Source organism: Carettochelys insculpta, chromosome 1, assembly GCF_033958435.1.
Source record: "Carettochelys insculpta isolate YL-2023 chromosome 1, ASM3395843v1, whole genome shotgun sequence".
Classification (NCBI taxonomy): Eukaryota; Metazoa; Chordata; order Testudines; family Carettochelyidae; genus Carettochelys; species Carettochelys insculpta.
Window position 1 is genome coordinate 65,963,148 of NC_134137.1, and position 14,124 is coordinate 65,977,271.

Consider the following 14,124-nt stretch of genomic DNA (forward strand, 5'->3'; position numbering starts at 1 on the left):
TTCATGCACAAATGTAAACTGCTGAGGTTTTTGGTGTCTTACGCAATCATGACCCCCACCACAATCTTGTTTCCACGTGGTGCGGTGGGGCAGTGGCTGGCGCCAGGCAGTGCAGGAAAAAAATAACAAGCGTAGAGACAGAACCATGAACTCTGTGCTGGGGCTATTTGTAATGGGAAGACGTGCTCATGGCGCTAATTGCAAAGAAAGAAAGACATTTCTCAGGCTCTCATACACATATGGGCCCAGAGCCAAAGGCTTGCTGCTCCCGCTTTGCAAATCACCATCTTCCTGTTACTGGAGAGCAGCAGCCAGAGAGGAGCAGTGAGGGGCATTGTGGGTGACATATAGGGCACCTCTGAAGGCTAATAAATTCACTTTTAAGACAGGGCGCTTCCACACTGGCCTTTAACTGAACTTCTGAATTCGAGGTTGACGCTGCACCCATCTAGTAACTGCGTTTTTGTAATCGCAGTATTAGGGCACCCTAAAGTGAGCTAATGGTATTTACAATGAAGACAGTCACATGGTAATATTGAGCTAACTGCCTTGTTTATCTCGTAGATGCCGTCTCTCTTTCTGTCTCTTTTTTTAAACTACAGGTATTCTATTTCCATGTTTATTTATTTTCCATATCTCCAATGAGTAATTTCAGTTTTTTATTCAGGGTCATTTTTTGCCATCCATATCAGTGCTTATTACACAGCTAACCCTCCTTTCCTGTCTTTGACGTTTACAGGGCCTAATAGTCCCTTAGAACACCCGCACTTCCCCCACACTGCCAGAGAACCACTCACAAGCACATGAGAGCAAAATGTGGCCCAAGAAGTTAGCAAATGTTTATCAAGCTATTTCTCTTTCTTATTTTTTTTTTTTTGGCCAATGGGGAAACCTTACTTGTTCTGTTCTTAAGATGTGAAGCTTATCAAACCCAGGATCACAAGACCCAAGACCCAAGATCAAACCCAAGGTCACAAATTCTTTGTATGGGAAGAACCTAGCATGTTCTAGGGGCTACTAAAAATCACTTTACTGAACGGTCCTGTAGAATACGTGCTAGCTACTTGTGCTAAACTTTCTGTTTGACCTTGCTGTGACATTCTGAGTTCCTTCCCCAGAGCTGAGGAACAGCCCTGTATATCATGAAAGTTTCTCTCTTCCATCAACAGGGTTTGGTGCATAAAGGTGTCATCTCTCCCAAAATTATCTCTCACCAAGAAATCAACAGATTCGTTATAAATGAAGCCCATTATTTGCAGTGCACTGGAAAATTCCATAACGGTGCCACCATGAGTGGAGCCAGGCCCCTGGGCAAGGTGGGAGGAGGTCCTTGCACTGCACCTTGGAAGGGGTGGGTTCAAGGGCAGAAGAGGCATGGCATAGGGCATTTGGCTGTCACCACTGCCCGGACCACGGCGCTGGGTCCATCCCCACCTGCTCCCGCTCAGCCATGGGTAGCTGAGCAGTCTGCCATGGCAATTCAAAGGGGCCCAGGGCACCTGTGCCCACACTCTCATCAGTGGGGCTGCTCCATAGGCTCTGAAAGGGAGCTCTTTCCTTCCAGGGCTCACATGTTCAGTGGTGTTTAGGATCCCAAACTCCATGGCCTTCAGAAAATTAGGAGCCTAAATATCTTTGAGGATCCAGCCCTCAATCATCAATATGCAATCTAGCCATTGGCAAGGGGCAGCAAATCACATTCTCTCTTCTAGTCTCTCTGCTGATCTGGAGAAGACAACATTGCAGAAGGTTTCATTGTGTGCGTCTCGATGTGCTGGCACAAACAGGTGTTTCGAAATAAGCCCTATTCCCTGTTTCAGCATTACCTATTTCAAAATATGTGCTATCTCTCATACTAGTGGCTGTGTCTCCACAAGTCTCTTTCTTTGAAGGGGGCATGGAAATGACATGGACCAGGGAGTATCAATGAGGCACTTCCATGTGCATGCAGCCACGTGAATTTTGAAGCTGCTAAATGAAATGGGAGTCAGGGAATTTTGAAGTTGGGCGCATATTTTGAAGCACCTACATCTAGACTACCCGTCAGCACTTCAAAGTTAGCAGCTGCAAAATTTGCGTGGCTGCCATTATGCTAATGAGGTGCTGCATATGCATGGAAATGCCTCATTGATATTCCCTGGTCCACGTTCTATCCATGCCCCCTTCAAAGAAGGGGGCTAGTGTAGACACAGCCAGAATGAGGTTTACCTATTTCAAAATAAGGCAACTGCTATGTCAAAATTATTTCAGCATAGCAGTGGCATTATGTAGACACAGGCTAAGTTAATTTAAAAGAAGGGCTGTTATTTTGAACTAACTTTGCCATGTAGACATAATATTCATAGGGTTAATTTCTATTCTTATACACACCTGCACAAATCCCAGTATGCCAGCCTCTTCTGAACAGCACATATATAAAATGAATGTAAACCCCGCTCTCCCTTGCCACTGTTTGTCTTTCATATGACCTTAAACCACAGCTAAACCATAAGCCTTCCTAAGATTTTCTTCATAGGGCTTTGTATTCTTGACTACTCATTCATTTTACCTCCAACCCCCTCTTATACTTCTAACACAGATCTAAGTGCATCGATCTGGCGTAACTACAGAGTGACTCAACAGAAATACATCTGCATCTCTAAGTACAGTTCAAGAACCTCTGATATTAAGATGATTCAGCAAAAAAAGCCAGGCATCCTCATACAGGGTGTTGGAATGTGCCTCCCATTGGGCTTGATTGCATCTGTAAATTTCAATGGCCTTTTTCTGAAGAAACCAGCCATTATTTCGAAATAACTTTGCTAGATTCTAACAATGCTAGAGTCTAATTAATTTCAAAATAGTGGTTACTTTATTTCAAAATAGATAAACAACAACAATTCAGAGTATGTGAAAGTATATATATTCTCTCCTTGGGGTGAACGAAGTACAATAGAATTACAATGAAAGAAACTTGGTTATCTTGCTCCATCTGATTACGTTGCCTCCAAATTTTGTAGAATTAAGACAGTTGGAAGACCAATCAGTTTTAAGTGCACAGGACAAATGATGAGGAATGTCATTCTAGCTGACTTTGTAAAATGGACTATTAAAGGACCTTCAGAAATACAAAATAGTATGGAAAAAACAGTGGTTCCTTCTCCAAAAATTAGTTATGTGGGTCCATTTGTAGTCAAACAAGATCTTACCAGAATTATGATGATAGAGTCACAATTTGTACTAAGGAAGATAATCACGACTCTCCAGTTGTCTGCAATCCCTATGTATCAGGCATGCACTCCCTGTGTCACTTCTCTGCTTACAGGATGGAAGGCATGGGTACAGGTAGTAATGTATACTCCAGATAAAGATAGGAATAAGAAGGACTCGATAGCAAAAGTAATTGGTTGTATTTGGGTAGGATTAGGAGTGATCAGTGAAGTTGATCAACAATATTTTGCCCGTAAGTTAGGACACATCGGCCACAAGGTGTCAACTTTGGCTGAATCAATCTCCTCAGCATTAATTGCTTTAGGTGTTACTGACCTGGTCTTAGTTAAGTTGTTGCCTAAATGGCTGGGAATTACAGAGCAAGATCATCTCTGAATATTGAACTTGTTAGGAGTTCTCCAGTCTAACTCATATGATGCATTAGCATGTGTGGACACACAAGGATGGTTAACTGTTGTGGCAAAATCTATTATATAAAATGATTCAAAAGAGAAGTACCTATTGAAATGGAGAAGGTCATGTGGAAGAGTGCAAATGAATTTGAAAGAGACCATCAAGACTGGTGGAAAGTTATAGATTTTACATATTACCCTGAGAAGGAACCCATTGTTGCTATAATACTCACCTTGAAGGCAGCCACCGAAGAGGAAATCCAGCCAATAATTCCATGAGGAATCTATGTTAATGGCTCACCATTGTCACCTACTGAAAATCATAAATGGGTCCATATAAAAGAGGAGACATGCAGAACAGTTAACCTCCAAGCGTTCACGGAACAAAGAGAATTAGGGTATTCATGTACTACAGGTATTCAGTAAGAATCCCATCTGTGTCTAAAGGCCCAGGAAGGGATTTGGCAATATGAATTACATCCTCCCTTTGTTGCCAACCAATCTATATCTGTAACTGTACAGGTTGATTGACATTGTGTGTGTGTTAGAAGTTTATGCCCACTGTTTGTTGTAAATACATTGTATTCAGTTGTCAATTCAAATAATTTCAATTTGTGTTCCTGTCAAGTTTATACTATTCAAGGATGTGATATTAATTTTACTTTATATGATAGCCAGTCTGAAATTATACAAGCAGAATAATATATATACACATATATAAAGCCTATTCATATAGAACCTGACCTAAGGGTTATTCAACGTTTATGACATCATGATAAGTTGGCCCAGTATGTGCAAGAATTAAAAACAAAGGGGAAAAAAACAATGCTCATTGTACAACGTGTAGTAGATTAAGTAAAAAAGGTCTCTAAAAAGATAGAAGATAAAAGTTCACGTGTTCATTGGTGGGAAGATTTATTTAATGACCAAAATTTAGGATCAATAATATCTAACCCTATGGTTATAATCATGATCGTACAATTTGCTTTAGTAATTTATGTGACTGAGTTAAGTGTATAGGTACATGTACTCTTAAGAGAAGTCAAGGACGTAATCCTTTCAAAATCTCAGATATAAATAATTTAATTTAAAAATTGTTATAATGTGATGGTGATTGCTGCTGATGCCAGCAATGCCACCAAGGAGGGGATTGTTGTGAGTGATTTTTCTGCAAATAGCTATGTTATGTATTGGTCTTCTGTGGGATTCCATTTTGAAAAGGCAGAATCCATTTTGTGAGGTCAGATGACAGTAGCACAGGCAGGCTCAGGTGGATTTTCCCACCTTTTCACAACAGAACGTTTGCACCATTGGTCAAATGAAAAACTGTGCCAGTCAGTCAAGGGGGGGAGTTGAGGAGCAGTAATATGTGGCCCCTTTTCGTCTCGAGAGACAGCGGTGAGCAGCAGTAGAACAGCAGTGAAGCAGCAGTTAAAAGCTCCAGCTGCAGTTCCATCAGAGCAGGTCCCCCAGACAGCTAGTGCACAACGCCAGTTCCATCTTGTCACCTCCTCAGCAAATTAGTGAAGCTGTTCTCCATCTCTTCCCCACATCTCCCTGGCGCTCCTCTCAGAAAGCTTTCACGTAGCTTGATGGTAGAAGGTCCCAGGCTTCAATCTGCCCTTATTTGCCATTGACTGTAATGTTATTCCCCTTCTTGCCCGGGGTCTTCACTACTAGCTTCCCTTTCCTTCCCCATTGGATATTTTGGGTCCTGGGCTTCAAGCATAATTCACTGTTCCAGTTACTGTGGGTTAAGGCTACTGTAAATTATAGTTGTTGCATGTTATATGTTACTGATGCTACATTAATGAATTGAATCATTATTCCCCTCTCCCTACTCATTGTAAATTTGTCCCCTAAAACAGGTTTTAAGACACATTTTAGTGCCCATTTCTTTCTAATTTATCTTAATTTACTTTAATTGGGTGTGATCCTCACTGGGGACACATACAGCAGTGGCCAAGAGGCCTGCCCTTCTGCACCAGGCACAACCCAGATTTGGGGCTCACTCAAATTTCATAGTTGCCTGAGTCCCTGAGGTAACAAGTATTTCCTCTGATTTTTTTGCCATCTGTTTGAGGAAGAAGTTTTGTGACATGTGCCAGACATGCAGCACCATTGAAACACATGCTGCTGGCTTGGCAGGCTGTGGGTGCTCTGCTAATAATCTGGGCAGCACCTGAGCTTCTCCTGGGCAGCTGCCCAGGTGTGTATCTTACAGGAAAGAGTGCTGGTCCTCCCAGCAGTGCCGACAGCCACTGTGGGCCCGGGGCAGGGTAGGAGGGGAGCTTGGCTCCCTGCCTCTTGTGGGGGCAGGGCCAGAGGAAGAAGGGAGGTCAGCCCCGCCCCCACATTGCACGCAGAGTGGCAGCATAGTGCTCTGTGGCATTTCAAAGGGGCACAGAGCTATGGGCCCCTTTGAAATGCAGGGTCTAGGGGCAATTCCCCTTTTTCGCCTCTCAGCAGCAGGCTTGGGTGACCCCAGAGAGTTAGACAGGCTGTAAGAGGGGCCTTTTCATGTTGAGCATTCCCACCCCAACAACACAGCACTTGCTGCTGCACCACAAAGTTAAGGCCGTGTTTGGAAAAGGCTCAAGAGAAACCTGCTGTTGACTGGGCTGGAAGTCGGTTACTTCATGCCTGTGCTTGGGGTGCAGGTACCCTTAGGTCACCTTCGCCCTTCCTTTGTCCCATGGCCCCATGCGGTGGCCTGCCAACACTCAGCGTTCGCACAGTGCCAGGGATGATCTAACTTATGCTGTGCTTCCCATGGCCAAGCATAAGCCCTAGGAAAGAGAAGAGCCAGAATGTGACATACTCTAGCCATGTCCTAGATATAGCCTCACTCCTACCCCGTGCATGGACCAGGGAGCAGGGCCATTGTACAGCCTGCATCAGCTAGGGCAACCTTCTGTGCGAGGGTATTTGTAGTGTGTCATTTCTGCCTGCTGAAAAACCCTTTTATGCTGCAACATGGATGGAAATGGGCCTAAACGTAACTGGGAATCAGGACCTATATGTCGGAGGTATCTTTCTATAGCTCTTCATCGCCTCAGCTTGGAACTTCCCGCTGTCTGGGACCAAGGCCATGGAGGCTGCAGAAGCCTATTGCTGAGGGAGATTTTGTATAGGTGGCCAGATCCTAAACCTTACTCTAGCTGCTTTGCCCTGCATTAGTGATGTAAACAGCTGTAAATCCATCTTAACTGAGACGTGACAGACACTCTGCCACCTGTATTCTCTGAGGGAATCCTGGAGTGGCGTAGAACTGCTGTACTGGCGCCTAGGCCATCTTATTGTCCCATGCCTCTAATTTAAGGCCTGAAAAATCTCCTGTTGAGATTGAATCTCCATCATTTCACCAGTTTCTTTGGATGTTTCTTTATAGACGTACACTCCAATATATTCCAAAGGCAAAGCCCTGGTGTATGTAAACTGGAAGCATCAGACATACCGTCTCATGAATGGAATGCATCATGTCATGCCAGAAGTTTTCAAGTCCATGACAATCCCATAGCATGAATAAAAATTTCCTTCCGACAATTTTACACACATGACAAAGCTCTGCTTTTGACAGTAACAGTCTGTGTAATGTCTTCAGAAATAAATAAGCCTTCTGCTGAATGTTAAATGACACTATAATTTTCTTGATGTTTATAGACATCATTTCATCCTGCTCACGTGTAGCTGTCTGAGACAGATTTAAGCCAGGTCCAAATGAACTTTTCCCTGCCTTCCATTGATGAACTCGGATAAAAAACTCAGGCCTGGTCTACTCTAAAGGGGAAGGTTGAATTAAAATATGCAACTCCAACTATGTTAACTATATAGCTGGAATCAACATATCTCAATCTGAGCTCTGTACCGTCTCCACCATGGGAAGTTGATGGGAGTAAATTCTTCCATCGACTTCCCCTACTCTTCATGAGGAGCAAGAGTACCAGCTGGGATGGGGGCTCCCTCTGAGTTCAGTTTAGCACGTCCCTATTAGATGTGCTAAACTGAGATCAGGAAGATGGATCACAGCAGCGTCAATCTTCCCTGTAGTGAAGATATAGTCTGAGGAGCAGACTATATTAGCATTAATGTACCGACTTTGCTTAGGTCATCAGCATAGAGACTGGCTTGGCCAAAGCGATTGATTCCGACTGATTTCAATGAAAATTCACTGTAGGCCTGGACACAGGAGTAATGAAATGTTTATGACTGAACAAACTGAGGGTGTAATCCAAAGCTGAAACTCACTTGCTAAGCAGATGGTAGTGATACCAATTCTGAGGCTGTGTTTACACTTAAGCCTTATTCTGAAATACGTTGTTTAGAAATGGCTATTTCCCAATAACTTATTTTGAAATAATGTGTCTGCACCTGATAACTATTTTGAAACAGCATTTTGCTATTTGGAAATAGAGCATCCACACCTATTAGATCTGAATCGGATTTAAGACCACCCAGAAGCAGTTCAGGCAGAGGTCGGGCCAGCAGTTACTTCCTGTGGCTGCTGCTTGAGGTTGTCTGAGGCTTATACTTAAAGGCCCCCAACTCCCCCACCCCTCGGACAGGGATGATGCTCTATGGGACTTGCTACTTGGAGTTCACTTGATATCTTCATGAAGCTAAATCACTCCTGCTACAGTTAATCTATGGCAAGAGATCATAAAACTCATAAAACTGAAGCATAAATTACTTGGCTCTGTCATGGCCCAGATTGCAGCAAGTGCACTTACTTTCCCATTTCCTGCCCACTCCATCTATGAAGTCAGCTGGAGCAGTTCTTGGGAAGCCAGATGAAAATTCCCAGCTGTATGTTGAAATGAAGGGGGAACTGGTGGAGCAGTGAGCGGATGTTGGTGCTGTGATGGTGTTCCAAATTTCCCTTTTCATGCACACACGGAGCTCTTACTGATGTTTCGAGGAGCTGCTACGGACTGAGAAGAGAACAGGCTCTCCTGCTCCTTTGTCGGTTTAATTATAAAAGAAACAACCGAGGTCCTGAAAATAGGCTTTTCTAATGCAAATGCTGAGAAAACTCAAGCTACGGTGCCTTGTCCAGCAGTCAACACTATGTATACAGCTCACTGGCCGAAGTTGGTCAGCGTGGCTGCGACAATAAGAAAACAGCAAGGCTTTGGAATTCTAGGAACTGCTGTCATTCTTATTGTCATTTATACACATATCCCTAGAGGCCCAAAGAAAGATTAGGGCCATTTGCTGAGCAATAAACATAGCGAACAGTCTCTTCACTGAAAATGTCCCGATGGACAGACAAAGTTGGGGCACTGAACAAGATTAAGTGACTTGCTCCAGGGCCCAGGATCCTCAGCAAGAGCAAAAATGGAAAGCTCAGTGCTGTTACTACCAAGGAAGGGTGCTTTCTAAGACAAACTTAAAGGGAAACTATCAAAACAGGAATAAATTTGACATTGTTTAAAAAAAAGTAATAAGTGCAAACAACAAAAGTCTTAATAGCCACCACCTTGACAGCCTCAAAGCAAAGTTTATTATGTCACTAGAGAGGCCAGCTGTGTCCATGACTGCCCTTTACTTTCCTAGAGTGGCTTCGATTGTCTCATATTTATGTTAGACCCGGGGAAGCTCACAGCACAGTGCTCATCAGCAGGGGCAGGAAAACAACGCAATTACAGAGGTTGCAGTTGGAGCGGTTTCAAGTGCTTAAGTAACCTTCTGGGAAATGGTAAGAACTGCTCCAGCCAATTAGAAGTATTAGTGCAGGCTTCCTTTTCAGATAGCGAGAAAGATCGTGAGCCCTCCAGCTTCTCTGTCTCCCCTTATATCAGCGGTGCACTAGGATGTCACAGAATTGCCCATGTCTTTCATGCCCTGCCAAAGCATCGTGAATGTTTGGCAAATGAAAGGACCAGTTTGTTGTCCAGTCCTGCAGTGGCCACATCCCTGGTTATAGCCAAAGGAAGAGAGACAGACCAGGCTTGTTTTTAGACAAAAAAAAGGAGTCAAGAACCAAACCCACACTGAGGCTGTGTGTGGCCACACCAGGAAGTGATGTCGAAAGGGGAAGTCCCTATCCGTCACTTCGAAGTGAGCCGCTTCAAAAGGAAGCGACTACACACAAAACATGGATTGACGTTGTGATCTGCAACATTGAAGAGACACCCAGTCATTTCGAAAGGGAGCGGCTACACAGCCACAGCTTCATTTCGAAATAACGGGGCAGGAAATGGAGAGGGCAGGGTTGGATGGCTGACAAGCCCTTCCTGGAGCTTGGGCCAGCTGCCCTATTAAGGGGCCCCACCTAAACACCGCCCCCCCCATGCACATGCTGAAGACCTCGGCTGCTTGCAGCACGCGACCTCCAGCACAGCACTCGGCAGAGCCTTGGTTAGCCACCACACCACTGCCTGCCATGGACCAGCAGCTCTTCACTGACGGGGACACCCTGGACATCATGGCCAGCCTGACGGCCATCCTGACAGCATGCCATATGAAGCTATGTGCCACCCGACACGTGGCTGGCCTCCTGCAGGCCCACCCCTGCACCCCACTATGCATCTGGAGCACCCCCTATTCCAGGACGCCGTTGCCTCTGGCAGTACCCCACCAGAGTGGAATGGAGGGACGACATCATCCTCAGGGAGCGGGATGATGACCAGTGGCTCCACAACTTCCGTATGACTCAGGTCACCTTCACGGAGCTGTGCCATTGGCTGGCACCAGCACTTTGCCACCAGGACACCCGCATGCCGCCCTTACTCCCCCTGGAGAAACGAATAGCCATTGCTGTGTGAAAGCTGGCCACTCCAGACAGCAACCACTCAGTTGGCCACCAATTCAGGGTGGGGAAGGCCACTGTTGGGGTCATCCTCCTCAAGGTAAGGCACCTGGGGTCACACACCCACAGCAGGGTCCTGGGGAGGGGAGGTCCCAGGGAGGGGGGTTCCAGTGAGGGGGGTCTCAGGGAGGGGGCTCCCAGGGAGGGGGGTCCCCCATATGCTACCGCACACACTCATGGGCTCCTGTGCCCTCCACCCACCTATAGGTTGTCACTGCCATCAACAGGATCCTCCTGCGCCACCTGATCCGCCTTGGGGACATGGCTGCTGCCATGGGGGGCTTCCAACAGCTGGGATTCCCCAAATGCATCAGCACATGGGACAGCACCCACATCACCATCTGAGCCCCACCACACAGCCGGGGACAGTACATCAACTGAGAGGGCTACCACTCTGTCATCCTCCAGGCCCTCATGGATGCCCAAGGATGTTTCACCAACATCTGTGTGGGCTGTCTGGGCAGGGTCCATGATGCCTGCATCCTGCAGAACTCATGGCTCAGCCGCAGGATGGCAGAGGGCACCTACAGCCCCCCACAGGAGCTGCCAGTGGGGGACATACTATGCCCCCATGCATTGTCATCGATGCTTCCTACCCTCTCCAGGCCTGGCTAATGCACCCCTACATGGGACACACCAACAAGACCCAGGACCTCTACAGAGCCCGCCTCACCCAGGCCAGGAACACAGTTGAACGGGCATTCGGCTGTCTGAAGGCGCACTTCAGGTGCTTCCTGATGCACCTGGAGGTAGGCCTGCCCAGCGTGCCCGCAGTTGTGGCCACCTGCTGTGCTCTCCATAACCTTGTGGAGAGCAAGCAGGAGTTCTTTGTGGTGCACTGGGTGGTCGAGGCCGTGCTGCACTATGAGCAGCCAGGTGCAGTCCCATGTCACCAAGCACACCAGGATGGGGTGCGCATGCAGGAGGACCTCCGGGAGGCCTTTGCCAGGGAGCCACCATGACCTGGCCCGGTCAACTCCATGCAACACCTCCCGTCCCCACCGCTGCCCACCAGCACCCCTGCCCACCAGCACCCCTGCTCACATGCCCCACCCCCATCCCCACCCAAGGCAAGATACATCTCACTGTTAAATAAATTCAGCTGTTTTTTTTTTTTTTTGGAAAGCAAGGAACATGTGACTATTTACATGGGAGGTGGGGGTGAACTATTTACATGGGGGACAGGGGTGAGCTATCTACATGGGGTGCGGGGGGCCTCAATCTTGTGAGGAAATGGCCAGTTGGGAGCCACAATGGCCCCTGCAGGCACAACTGCCCCGGGTCTGGGGACCGCAGCGGGGCTGGGGTGGGGCAGGTGGAATGGGGAGGTAGGTCCGGACTGGGGTAACCAGGGGCTCGGACTAACGGGGGAGGAGGCAGGGGAACCATGAACAGGCAAGGCTCGCCCAGCCACAGCCAGAGCGCCAGCTCCTGCCGCTGGGCTGGGGACATGTTGGCTGGGAGCAGAGCTGTAAGGGTGGTGGGGGGGGCAGGTGGAAGGGGCGCAGGGGAGGACTGCAGAAGAGGGGAGGCTGAAGAAGGGGGAGCAGGGAGAAGTGGCGGGCTGGGGCAGAGGGGGAGCTGTCGGAAAGGCCATCCATGGGGTAGGTGGCTGGGCCAGGCGGCTGGGCCAGGCAATTAGCAACAGCCCTGGGTCGGGGTGTCAGGATACCCAGTCCCAGGCCGCCCACTCCATGGATAGCCATTCCTGCAGCAAGCAGTTCTGCTCCCACCATGCAGCCATGTGGGCTGCTGCCATATTATCTGCCCAGCTATGGCGGCAGCTCCTCCCACCATGGCACCTGATCCGGGGAGGTGTCACCCCTTCACCCTCCTCAGCTGCTGCGTGGTTCCTGGGCATGTCCAGGGTGCTGGGGTGGCTGGCAGATGTCGAAGCTGTGAGGACATAAGGGGAGAGGTTGGTGCCCCATCAGTCACGAGCCCAGGTACCATAAGTCAGTGGCCTTGTCCCCACCGCCATCCCTCCCTGCTTGTGGTGAGGGGCTCTGGGGTGGCCCATCTGCTGTGGGGTCTGTCAATGTAGGGCCGTTAGAGTGGCTGCCTCAGCCCACCCCTCCCTCCCAGACTTATGACCCTCATGGCAGCCCATGGCTCCATGCGGGGACACCCCCCCCCGCCCTCATGGCCCCACCCGGCAGAGATTTCAGCCATCCCTGGGTCCCTGGACTGTGGCTGTGCGCCTGGACCTGTGCTGGCTGTGTCAGGGACTGCCCCCGCACCCGCATGGCCAGGGCCCCCCATGCCTGGTCCTGCCTGAGGGTTCCTCGGGTGGTTCAGGGGAGGCCCGGGTGGAGGTAGCCTGGCTCTGGCCCTCAGAGGGCTTGGCTATGTATAGCAGTCCCTCGCTCCTGCTGTCTCTGTCCCCGGTGCCAGCGGGTATTTTGGAGCCTGCAGTAGTAGGGGCCGTCAAGGGTCCTGGGTGGGGCTCCTCACCCTGTCCCTCCTGATCCTCCGTGTCCAGAGTCTCCTTGGGTGGTGCAGCCTTCCTGGGTCCCAACAGCTGGTGGAGCTCCCTGAAGAAGGCGCAGGTGGCCGGCACTGCCCCTGACTGCTGGGCTGAGTCCCTCACTTGGGCGTAGCCCTGATGCAGCTCCTTGACTTTGGAGCCGACCTGGTCGGGGGTCCGGAGGGGGTGGCCCCTTGCAGCAAGGTTGCCGCGAGGTGGGCAAAGGTGTCTGCATTTCTTTTCCACCCCTCCATCCTGAGCAGGACATCCTCGTCCCCTCAGACAGGCAGCAGGTCCTGGACTTCAGCTTCCAGCCAGAGAGCCCCCCTCCTCTTTGGGGGCTGCCTGGAGCCCCGGGAGCCCCACCACGCTGAATCCAGGGTGGGGTGTCACTTTCTGGGGGCGCTTGGGAGTGGCGTCTGGCCACCTCATGCTCCTACATCTGCCAGCACACTCTCAGCTTCCTGCACGGGGTTTCTGTGTCCCTGCAGCTTTAAGGCACCCGCAGCTGACTGCCATAGAGTTTTGGCTACAGGCCAGGGTGTCTCTGTGCTCTGGGGAGGGGCCGGCTCTGTGGAGGACTTTTCATTTCAAAATAGCGGCTGGGAGCGACTACACACATTTCATTTTGAAATCAACATCAAAATGAGGCGTTATTCCCAATACGGGAGTGGAACAATGACTTCGACATGAACCCTTTTTAATTTCGAAGTTGATTTCCAAGTGAGCAATTTGCGTGTAGTCGCTCTCCTGCTCATTTCGAAATTGCCCCTCATTTCAGAATGTCTTTCCAAAAGACTGGCTAGTGTGGTCACAGCCTGAGCGTGTGGAAGGAGGCGGTGGGGAAGGAGTTACACCCTCGGAGAATGGTGCTGCTGGAGCCATTATGCTGGTGAAGGTTAGAATTCGGCATCATGGCACCGACTCCATGGGAGCCAGAAGAGGCTTGCTGCCCCTTTGGAAAGATATGGTCTGTTCACTCCCATGGTGCTGTGTGTGATTAAGTGAATTAGGGTGTTATTTATTCTTCCACCCTGCCTGGCTAGGGCATCCTTGACATGCTCAGCAGGCCCAGTAACACTAGCAGCAACTTCATTCCATGCTCAGGGACTACGGCCAGCCAAATCATGGCAGCTGCCTTTGCATGAGCAACTGGGGAGAGGAAGAGCTCCAGTTATCTTGGTCCATGCCCGTGTACTCATAATTAGGCAAGTAACATTTAGATAGTATCGCCTTATTACAGA